The sequence below is a fragment of the Chenopodium album genome, chromosome 5, assembly GCF_948465745.1.
Source record: "Chenopodium album chromosome 5, dcCheAlbu1.1, whole genome shotgun sequence".
Classification (NCBI taxonomy): Eukaryota; Viridiplantae; Streptophyta; class Magnoliopsida; order Caryophyllales; family Amaranthaceae; genus Chenopodium; species Chenopodium album.
In genome coordinates this window covers 69,916,689-69,928,532 of record NC_137838.1, presented here as the reverse complement: position 1 = coordinate 69,928,532, position 11,844 = coordinate 69,916,689, and positions in this window count along the sequence as shown.

Sequence of the window (11,844 nt, the reverse complement as noted above, 5' to 3'; positions counted from 1 at the left end):
CAAACCATGGAGTCGAGTTCGATTTCATCACGAACTCGCGGAGCCGCCCGTTTGCATACACCCTCAAGGGAGGTTGCCTTGCTAACGCGTCCAAACTCTTAACCATGGTACCCTATTGACACCAAATAAACTTGACCATAGTCGAACATAGAACTTGACCTTAGGTTGCGAACTATTCTTTGCATCATTATGCCTACGTGTTTTATGTTTGGTCGTTTTGATCCTAACCTTAACGATCTTTCTTTGTCTATGGTGGATTATTTTATGACTAACGATTGCCAATGGACCGTACTCACTTAGTAATTAGCAAAAAAAAAAAAGGGAAGGGTTGCCGCGACACGGGACTGTCCACCGTGTCACGGTACAATCCACCGTGGCGCGGTGGACCTGCAGCAAAAAAAAAAATCCAAAAACAAAAAACAAAAAAAAAGTCTGTCGCGCCACGGGAAACTCTACCGTGACACGGTGGATTTCCAAAAACAAACAAAAAAAAAATCTCGTGCCACGTCAGCATCCACCGTGGCACGAGAATATTTATCGCGCCACGGGAAACTCTACCGGTCACGGCAAATTTCCACCGTGACACGGTGGATTTCCAAAAAAAAAAACCCATGCCACGTCAGCATCCACCGTGGCACGGGAAAGTTCACTGTGTCACGGCAATTTCCACCGTGGCACAGTGGATTTTCCAAAAAAAAAAAAAAAAAAAAACCACCGCGTCACGGCAGTTTGTACCGTGACACGGTACAGTTTTCCCTGTCACGGTGCCCTTGAAATAAGTCCAATCAAGTCTTCCGTGTTAATTTGGTCCTCGCGTCAGTCATTTTGGTTATTGTTCACATGTCTAGCCATACGATCATACCACGAGTCTTATAACATCACTTAGTCACTCACGAGTCAAGTATAGTCCACACACTTTCTTTATGTTCCGTCTCGAGTCGTGCACCAGGTCGTTTATGATCGTATACTAGGTTCATGCACCCTTTTTTCGTCATAATAAAAAATGAGTAGAGTTTTCTCACCTGTTTTCAAATGTCTATTTTTTTCCTTCCTTCCTTTCCTATCTTGAGCAATGAGTCAAACAATTAAGTGAATTATTTTATTTCACAGTACTTGGTCAAGGAACAGGAATGGAATAATACGGTTCGAGTCATTATCGCAACAATCTATCAGATCTAATAGGCGTTCAAAGAGAACTTTTCCATCTCCACATTACTTGTCACCTTTCAATGGCCACTAAAGAAGATATTGAGAACATCAACAAATCCATCGAGGCACTGTCTGCCATGATGCAAACCCTTACCACTAGGGTCACTACCATGGAACAAAACAAGGTCACTGTTTCCACCCTTGACAAATTGAAGGAACAAATGAGTAAGATTTCTGAGGATTTCACTTATGTGGAACGGCCTCCCACTCCTTTGGATGTGAAGGACAGACTCCCTAAAAAGTTCTCCACTGCTGATATTCCAAAGTTCAAGCCTACTGACAATCCAATATTCCATTTGAAGGCGTTCTCTGCAACCATGGCTCTTAAGGGATTGGGCGTAACACTCTTCCCTACGGTGTTCCCTCTTTCCTTAGAACATGCTTGCCAACAATGGTTTTATTCCTTAGATGCCAAGCATACTGCGACTTGGCAAGATGTCACCGACAGTTTCATGAATCGTTACAAGTGTAACATTCAAACTAAAACTTCTGAACATGAACTCTCCATTCTCAAACAGAAAGAGAATGAGGGCTTCACCGCTTACCTGAACATGTGGAGGGAAATAGCTTCACTCTTGGTAGATCCTCCCAAAGAAAGAGAGATGGTTCGCCTCTTTATTCAAAATCTGACTCATAAATATAGGGAACATCTCAAATTTCTTCCACTGAACACTTTCGAAGCCGTATACGACATCAGCATCAATATCGAGAATGAGCTAATAAAGAGTGCTGGTAGTAACAATAATAACACTTGGAAAAAAAAGAAGAACGACCATCCTTCTTCTTCGTCTTCTAAGCACGAAAATACTACCAACAATATAAGCCAAGTTGATCTCAATGAAGTGTTAGCTCTTGATGCTCCATTGCCCAAGAAGAAAAGAACTTACACTCCTTTAGGAATGACTTATGATGCGGCCTTTGATCGCCTTTACGGTTAAGGCTTAATCACACCTATTGGGCCATTTCCAGAGCCAAAACCTGAAGAAAGGAGCGCCAAATGGAATCCCAATGCCTATTGCAAGTACCATCAAGGAAGGGGCCACACTATGGAGCAATGTTGGAATTTGAAGGACGTCATTCAAGATTTGGTGGATGCAAACAAACTTCCTGTCCCTCCAGGCGGCAAGAAGTAATGAACACAAGGCGCACAGGAGATCCTTCGTGCAAGATTTTATGATTTCTTTTTTTTTTATCATTCATCTCCATTCCCCCATTCATGTCTAGCATAGGTTTTCCATTTTGAATTTTTATATGTTTCATGTGTTTCGTTCACCTTTTCCATTAATAAAATGAGCAAATTTCCTTTACATCTCGATCATAGAATTTTTCATTTATTCATTCATTCTCAAAAAATAAAAAAATAAAAAAAAAATTCCATTACCGAACTAAACCCAAGGTACACCAATGACTTGAGACACCTTTGCAACCCTGTCATTCCCTGTTAACCGTTCAATCACATTCCATTTCTTCATCAACCATTTTGACCCTCGTCTAACGTTTGGCCTTCATTTCTTCAACCCACATTTACTTAACCCTAGGATTGGAAGATGTGTAATTGTATAACATTCAAAAAGCAAGTAAAAAAAAAAAAGGCAGCAAAGCAACAATAAAACAATGTCTAAAGGCAAGTGTTACAATGTCTTTGATATGAACACGTCTCAAATTGCGTCTCTCGTCGAGTGCTCGGTACCGTGCCTGAGAAACATGAATGCTAAGTGAGTGATGGACCGCATGATCTGAGATTGCCTACATTGATTCAAAAGAATAATAAAAAAAAATTCAAAGCAAAAAAAATGTTGAAAATAAACTTGCAAAATTCAAAATTTTCAAATTCACAATTACACATCTTGGGGGCTTCTCTCGGGTCTTGAGCCTTTTACCCCTTTCTTTCTTAAACCATCAGCTTAACCATATTACAACCCTTGAAAGACCTCTTTGAAGTGTACATACACTTGTGCAAAGTTCGGTTAGAGCTACGTTCGGCCTGATTCCTAACGGATACGTAGGCAACCTCACATCGAGGTGCGGCCACATTCATATCCATATCCATGCATGATCGAGTCAAACAATATCGAATGCTTATCTCTATATCCCTACCCATTTAGAGTTAGACTTGGGGGCTTGAACCAACATCGCATTAGCTTACCCAGCCTAAAGAGTCATCATCTTTGACTCTTCTCACATCTCTTTCCATCACCACAACCCTTGCAGCCAGCCTTAGTATCACATTCACACACATCACTCACACATCCTTATCCATAATCAATCATCCTTCCCTTAGGAACCCTTTATCATGAAATCTTGTTTCCCTACCGCGCATGCTTCATCATTTTTCAAGACAACATTCATAAGAAGAAACGTTGTATACTTGCTTAGCTTCTTGACCTGAGCAATGTTCATAATGTGCTGAGTAACATTTCTATATCAATGACTTGTAATAATACAAACCATATCGTTCTTAGCTCCTTGACCTAAGCAACGTTCATAATCACTTCATCTATATACGTGCTTAGCTTCCAGACCTAAGTGACGTTCAAGATCGCTTCTTTACACCATATATGATGCTTAGCTCCATGACTTAAGTTCATTCATCTATCGTGTCACATGATGTAATTTTCCTTAGCCTCCTAGCCTAAGAACATGCATCATGCATACATTATTTTCAGGACAAGCAATTCAATCCATACGATTCATTTCGTCTTGCTCAAGGAGGAAGTTCAAAACTTCTTTCCTTTTTCATTATTTTAGTTTTGGGGAAGTTCAAAAACTTTTTCAAAATTTTTATCGAGGGAAGTTCAAAAATAAAATTTCATTTTTCACGTCTTTCTTTTTCGGGAGAAAGTCGGTACCCTCCACTCGTCTCATGACAAAAATGATGGAAAATTTTTGCTTTTTCGGTTGCTTGTGTCTGCACACACACACACACTCAAACTATACACACACAATCACAAGTCATACTCATGTCATGCCATGTCGTGTCAAGTCAAACTTGGTCAAGTCAGTTGGTCAAGTCAATCATAGTCTATACGAGTCCCTTGGCAAATTTTATTTTGCAGGTCTCAATTACAGCCCACGTCCGGGGACAAGCGGACCATCTATAGCCCACGTCCGGGGAAAGAACCATTTACAGCCCACGTCCGGGGACAAGCGGACCATTTACAACCAGCCCACGTCCGGGGACAAGCGGACCATCTATTATAGCCCACGTCCGGGGACAAGCGAACCATCTACAGCCCACGTCCGGGGAAAAGCGGGCCATTTACAGCCCATGTCCGGGGACAAGCGGACCATTTACAGCCCACGTCCAGGGACAAGCGGACCATCTACAGCCCACGTTCGGGGACAATCGAACCACCATCATTTTCATGACGCAAGGTTCTCGATAAACAGAGACTTGCAATCTAATCATCTGACGACTTTCCTCAAGCATGGAAAGTATTATCCGGTGGATTTCTTCAAGCATAGAAAACCGCCAAATTCCTTTGTCGGCTTTCCTCAAGCATGGAAAGCATTATCGGTGGATTTCTTCAAGCATAGAAAAACGCCAAAATCATATGTCGACTTTCCTCAAGCATGGAAAGTGTCATCCGGTAGGTTTATTCAGGCTTAGAAAGCTACCAAACTCATCTGTCGGCTTTCCTCAAGCATGGAAAGCAATTCAACAAACGTCATCCGGTGGATTCCTTCAAGCATAGGAAGCTACCAAACTCATTTATCACCGATACACTGGTGTCAGATAAGCGTTCTATCCCTTTACTCTTTTATATGTGGAATTAACATTTTCTGCAGGTATCGGCGTATACAGAGTGATTTAGGATCGCAAAACATTTTAAATCATTCTCCGTCCCTATCAACTACTTTGACTATTGTTTTCGAAACTGACGTTTCTACAAACTCGGTCAAAGTGGGGGCTTCTGTAGACACCTAAAAATGTCTCCCCAAAACCAAACCCGATGATGAACAACCTTTCACCGCTACTATTGGTCGGGTTCAGTATTTAATCCCGAGAGTGCTTAAACAATCGTATTTGATTAAATTCGTATTTTTGAATAGTCCATGGATTAGTCTTGATTTTTGGTAATAGCATAGTTTTAATTTCAGCCCAAACTTATTATTTAATGTTAGCCCAAACCTTTTTCATTTTATTGTTTTATTATTTGTTTTTGGCCCAAACCTTTTATTTATTTTATTTGCTTATTTTAGCCCAAATAATAATAAATCAGAAAAAGTCTCGAAATTATAAATCGGCACTTAAAATGCTGAACGAAATTAGGGTTAAAAATGTATTTAGACGGAAAAGCGGACTGAAAATTCTCGCGCCACGGCAGGAATCCACCGTGTCACGGGAATCTTTCCCGTCTGACGGTGGGATTTCCCGTGACATGGGAAACTTGCTGTGACACGGGTATTTCCGTGTCCTTTCCTCGTAAACCCTTAACGCGTTTACTAAAAATTTCCCGCGTCACTCAAAAATTGCACCGTGTCACGGGAATGTTTCCCGTCTGACGGTGGGATTTCCCGTGTCACGGTACAGTTTGCCCAGTCGCGGGATACTTTTTTAGGGTTTTTATCATTTTAGGGTTCCGTGTGCTCCCTCAGCACATTTTCTCTATAAATACCCCCTCATTTCTGATGTACGGAGCATCAATTAATTCTCTAGTTTTTCCTCTCTTCTATGCTTTAGCCTAAACACTAGCCTACCCTTCTTCTTTCTAAATTCCTTCTTCAAGCACTCCAAGGAGTCCATACTTTGCTCGTGGTTCTGTCTTTAAGCCAAGACGTGAAAGGTAGAACTGTTTGAGGGTTTGGCCCCAAATCAACTCTACTCTATTTAATTTAATTTAATTATTGTTCTATTATTATTTCCTTGAAGTTACTAACTCGTTTATTATTTTGTAGTTTCAAACAAACAGAATCAAAGTAAGAATTATGTTCCTTTTATTTCTATTATTTTTCTAACGATTTTATATTGTTAGAATTATTGTTAAATTGCTTCCAATATTAATGTTTATTCTATTATTGTTATGATCACCATATTGCATGTTTAAAGGGAATATGTAATTGAAAATCACGCCTAATAAGATAATTTGGACAACCGGTTTATGTTCCTTTTTAACCTTGTTTTTAATTAAAGTGATCACAAATATTTTAGAATTATATGTTGCATTAATATTCAACCAATTTAGCCTAATAATAGCTTGGAGCAAATTGAATATTTTGTTTGTATGCCTTTGAGATCGCAGGAATCACTTTTCACTATAAGAATCGAGTAGAGGCCAATACGGGCGAATGTGGCTCCATGACTCACTTCGTACCATCATCCCCGATCCTCCTTTTGTGGTTCCGAACCATATGGAGTGAGTAATCTCATGGATTATGAATGGGGTGTAACCTTCACGGGTCAATCGTTGTTGCCTATTGTTGTCCCTTATCGTGGTTGCCTTTTTATGATCCGTGAACGGTTTACAAGTTCCTTAAAAAACTTGTTGGCGGCTCCCTACTTTCCTTGTCCCTAATTGTAATAATTCAATTCCCACTTCCTATGAGGGGCAAGCATATTCACCACATGTTTTAACGTAGGCGCACTTCGAGCGACGCCTACAGTCACATATAAGAATTTGTGCAAATTCAATTATTTAACCTTTTTTCTTACAACAAATAGAGAAATTATTATTCATAGAGGAAAGTTTTATCATAGTTGACATAGTGTATAATCTCTAAAGGGTATCCATATTTTGACTTCATCGTTAGAGAGAGAGAGAGAGAGGGGGGGTCTTAGCAATGGCATGAAGGAGTTATGTCTTCGTCATGTGCAATTACTAGATATATAAATGGATCAAATTATGGAGATAATTAAGTTCGTACATTTGGGTCGTTTTTTTTCCATAGCTAGAGGTACTAACGATCTTTGGACTAGTAAAATAGCCCAAAGCCCAATTGGACAGATCCTATAAGGTCACACAAAGAGGCTAGATCGAGCATTAGAGGACGAGGCCCATCATGGGCCTCATCACTCTAGGTGGCCGGCCATATGGAGGACTAGAAGGAGTTTTGGGCTTCGTGCCCTAGTCTAATTATAATGATATTATAAATAGACTAGGTGCCTAGGTTTGAAAGCAAGCAATTAACTGATCAATTGATCAAACCCTAATTAGAAAACACGAAACCCAACGCCTCTCAAAGTCCTCTCTCTCACACGGCTCTCTCCTCCTCCTCACCGCCGGTGGTGTCTCGTGGTGTGGTGGTTCGTGCGGTGGTCGGTTGTCCATAAAGGTGGTGATCGGGTTTTCCTCAATCACTCGACCAATCTAGTATTGGTGGATGACTTGTTCGAACCTCGTGGACTAAGTAGAGGAGCAACACTTGGGGCTCTATTCTCTCCCTAATTTGCCTGTCGAATAGCTTCGTGGAATTCACGCATCAAAGGTATGATTATGTGTCTTGTGTGTTATGCATGCGATTCTTGGTTTAGTTGCTTTATGAATATGATTCATGTTATTTCCGCTGCGTAGTACCTATAAACTCCTACAGTACCATGTTACAAGTTCTTCCAGATTAAAAAGCTAATATAACAAGCATTAAATTTATAAATTATTACAATGATATTGTAGGTAGTAGTTCTTGCTTACATTTCAGAGTTCAAGAGCTTCACAATAAGTAAACAATTGATCCGCACTTCAATGGAGAAAAAGCCAACATCAAAGGCAAACCATAAACCAAATGTATATCATGTGGTTCGACTTACATGACTGAAAAAGTGTCATATCTATTCCTTTTAGTGGATATTAATACATCCCTTTCATAGTCTCAAGCCACTATTCCAAGACCAATTTAAGCCTTACTACAACATATATGTCTATTCATTTTAGAAGGGGGTGTGGTTGGGTCTTCCATATCATGCATTGTTAATTTGTTATTATTCAATAAAAGAGTTACAATCCCATTCACCAGCATTCACTCCTATAAGGAAGATCTTCTAGATTTTCTCACACTTTCTACATAACACCACCATGTGGATAGCACTCTTTATTGTCTCATCGCAACAAGGACACGCAATGGAGTCAACGTTCATACCACGGTGAGCCACTGTACTCATTATAGTAGGTAGATTGTCATTTGCTACACACCACATCAACGTTCTCACTTTTTCGAGGCACTCTTGCATTCCAAATTCTCCTCTATGGCATTGACAATTTTCGACATAATAACGCCCAACATCACTATTTCTTTATACGTACTAGTCAAATATTAACACTTGTAAGTAATAAAAAAAAATTAAATAAAAAATCCAAAAAAAAAAAGAAAAAAAAGGTGGATAGATTGATGAAGGTGAGTATTTGATCCTGAAACTCCATCCTTCCTTTGCTAAAAAAAGTCCCCCGCAAATAAAACTCCTTTTCTTTTTTTGCTTTCTTCACCTTGTTGTTGACCATGTCTTCTTTTCCCAAACCCTAGTTTCAATTCTTCGTCCACCATCCTCCTTCTCCTCCCACTTTTCCAGCTTCTTCGTCCTTCTTTCGTCGCCAATTTCATCGTCACTTTTCTCCTCCTTCACTGTTTACGCTAATGATCTTTAGATATTTTCTCTCCCTTCTCAATTTTTTTTATTTTCAATAATGAGATTGATTTCCTTTCAACTTTTTTGATTTTTGTATGTGATTTTCTTAGGATTAAGTTGAATTTGAGCTTGTGTTTGATTTTGTGCCTTTTCCTTTTATTTCTTTTTATCTAGTGACGCTGCATTTTGGTAGGATTGGTTACTTAATTAGTCAATTGGTAAAGAGTTCGAGATTTCGATGTGATTCAGAATGAAGCTAAGTTAGTGGGTATTTGGGGTATTGTATATGTTTATATACAGAGCCTTTTTTGACATTTGGAGGCCCAAGGAAAAATGATAATTATAAAATCATGGGAAATTCTCTTTGGTGAACTCCAACTTTTTAAATTTCTAAGTGGTAAACATTCTTAAAATTTATTATCAATGGTAAACCTTTATTAGGTTTACTAATGCATTGGTAACATTGTTGACGATTTTATGTAATTATTTGGCTAACCTTAGTTAACTGCAACACTAATGACTAATCTAACCTCATAAAATAAAATTATTTAAATAATTTTTCTAAAATAATTTTTAAAAAAAAAAAAACAAACTCCTCCCTTACCCACCTAGCAACCAGCAATAGCTCCTCCCTCTGTCGGCGGCCAAGCGGCCCCACCATTGTGACAGCCAGCCCGCCCCTACCCCCGCCGACACCTAGACAACCTTTTCCCGCGCCGGTGACCCATTTCCCTCCCCCCTCCCCTTTACCCACTAAACCCACCATCCAAAACTCCCAAATACCCAACTCGAAACCTCAATAAATCCTTCCCCACCACATTAAAACCCAAATCTGGCCCTTTCCCACCCTCGAAACCCTGGGCGACAAAGTTTCGAGGGGGGGGGGGAGGGCCTGATTCGGATTTCAAAGTGGTTTGGGGAGGGTTTTTATTACGGGTTTCGGGTTGGGGATTTAGGGGTTTTGGTTTGGGTTTTCTGGTGGTTTTAGGTAGAGGAGGGGGAGGCTATGTCGCTAGCCGGGGTGGGGAAGGCCGGGCATCTCCGACCGGTAAGTGGGCGCCTGGACGCCGGTAAGGAAGGGCTGCCGCCGGTGGTTAGGGGGTCTGGGAGGAGTTTGGGTTTTTATTTATTTATTTTTTTTATTAATGGTTGAGTGTAGTATTAGGGGCTTCTTAGTAATTTCGATTTTTTTAAAAAAAATTTAAAAGCTAACCATGGGTAAGGAATCAATTAATTTTTTTTTTGAAAAAAGGAATCAATTAATTATATCAATAATGTTACCAATGCATTAGTAAAGCTAATAAAGGTTTACCATTGATAATAAATTTTAAAAATGTTTACCACTTAGAAAATTAAAAAGTTGGAGTTCACCAAAGAGAATTTTCCTAAAACCATTTATTTATATAATTGTTAAATAGTTATGTAATTTGTTATTCGTAAATAATTTTAGGATTTTTTTACTTTTACCACAAAAAAAATCACGAAATTGTTTTTTACTACCAAAAATTTTAAAATTTGATTTTACCACAAAAAAAATTTCTAAAATTTGTTTTTTACCACCTACCATCAAGAAAACCGCTAAATTTAATGATTTGAAAAAAAACTCTTCGATTTTCGTGCACAAAACATGTTGTTCATAGGTTTAGGGGGGCATTTTGGTTCCATGGGACCAATTTGAAGTCAGAATTGACAAAAAATAATCGAAATTACCTCGTTTTGCGTGTTTCACGCAAATCGAGGTATTTTTATTCACAAAATTCATTTCCGATCATTTGTTGTTGATTTTGACCTCAAATTTGTTCCATAGGACAAAAAAGCCCCCCAAAACCCTAAATATGATGTGTTTGTCACAAAAATCGAAGAATTTAAAATATTTCGTTAGGTTTTTGACGGCATGTGGTAAAAAAACAATTATTATTTTTTTTGTGGTAAAAAAAACTTTTAAAATATTTGGTAGTAAAAAACAATTTCGTGATTTTTTTTGGTGGTAAAAGTAAAAAAAAAAAACCATAATTTTATATAATTTGTTAAACACTTTCTCCCTTTCTTTAATTGCACCATTTTGACATTTTCATTCATACTTCTCTTTTGATCTCTTTTGTGATTTATCCGTTAGAAAAAATATAATTAAATATTATATTTTAATATTTAGTTAAATAAATAACTATCAATAAATAATAACCAATCAATAATCCATAAGTATATATTTCAATAACTATATACTCGATGACGCATCAAAAAAATTCGTGTTGATTCTTGCTGTGATAATGCACCTTTTTTTTTTTTGCCTTTTTTGTCATTCTAGTATATATAGATGATTATTAAAAGGAAAGTCTAATATAATAAAATAATGAAAAAAATAACTACTATAAGTCGAACTTTAGGTGATCTTTCAATATTAAGTCAACTTTACTAAATTAAATAATAAGTCTAACATTGATGTCTATATTACATAAATAATCTTAGTACTAGATTTGACTTGTGATTGGTCAAATAAGTCATTAATTGACTTATACTATAATTAACTCTCAATTAAATAAGAATTGACTTAATTAAAAACAAAAGGGAAATTTTGTCTAGAACTACCCTAAAGATAGGGTCATTTGTGAACAGCTACCCGTTTTTTTATTTATTTGTTGAGAACTACCCAGAAGTTAATTAAGAAAAGTTTCGGTAGCACTACCCATTAACGTTTTCCGTCCAAAAAAAACATTAATGGGGCCCACTTTTTCCCACTTAATTACCTCCCCTAATTACCTTCTCTCTAATTAACTTCTGCTAAACCCTAGAAATTAAAACCCCCAAATTTAGACATCCTATCAATGGCCAATTAGACAATTACAATGGCCAATTAGTAATTATAATGCAACTGAATTCAATCTCAAAGTCAAAATAACCGAAACCTAAAACTCAATTGAACCCCTAAACCCTAGAAGTCAAAAACCCTAAATTTATTTGAACCCATAAACCTTAATCCGAATCACTAATTTACACCATAATTATGTTAATTGCGTTCAATTAAAACTTGCAAACAAATACAATAAACAATGAATTAAAAGGAAAGTGTAAAACATTAC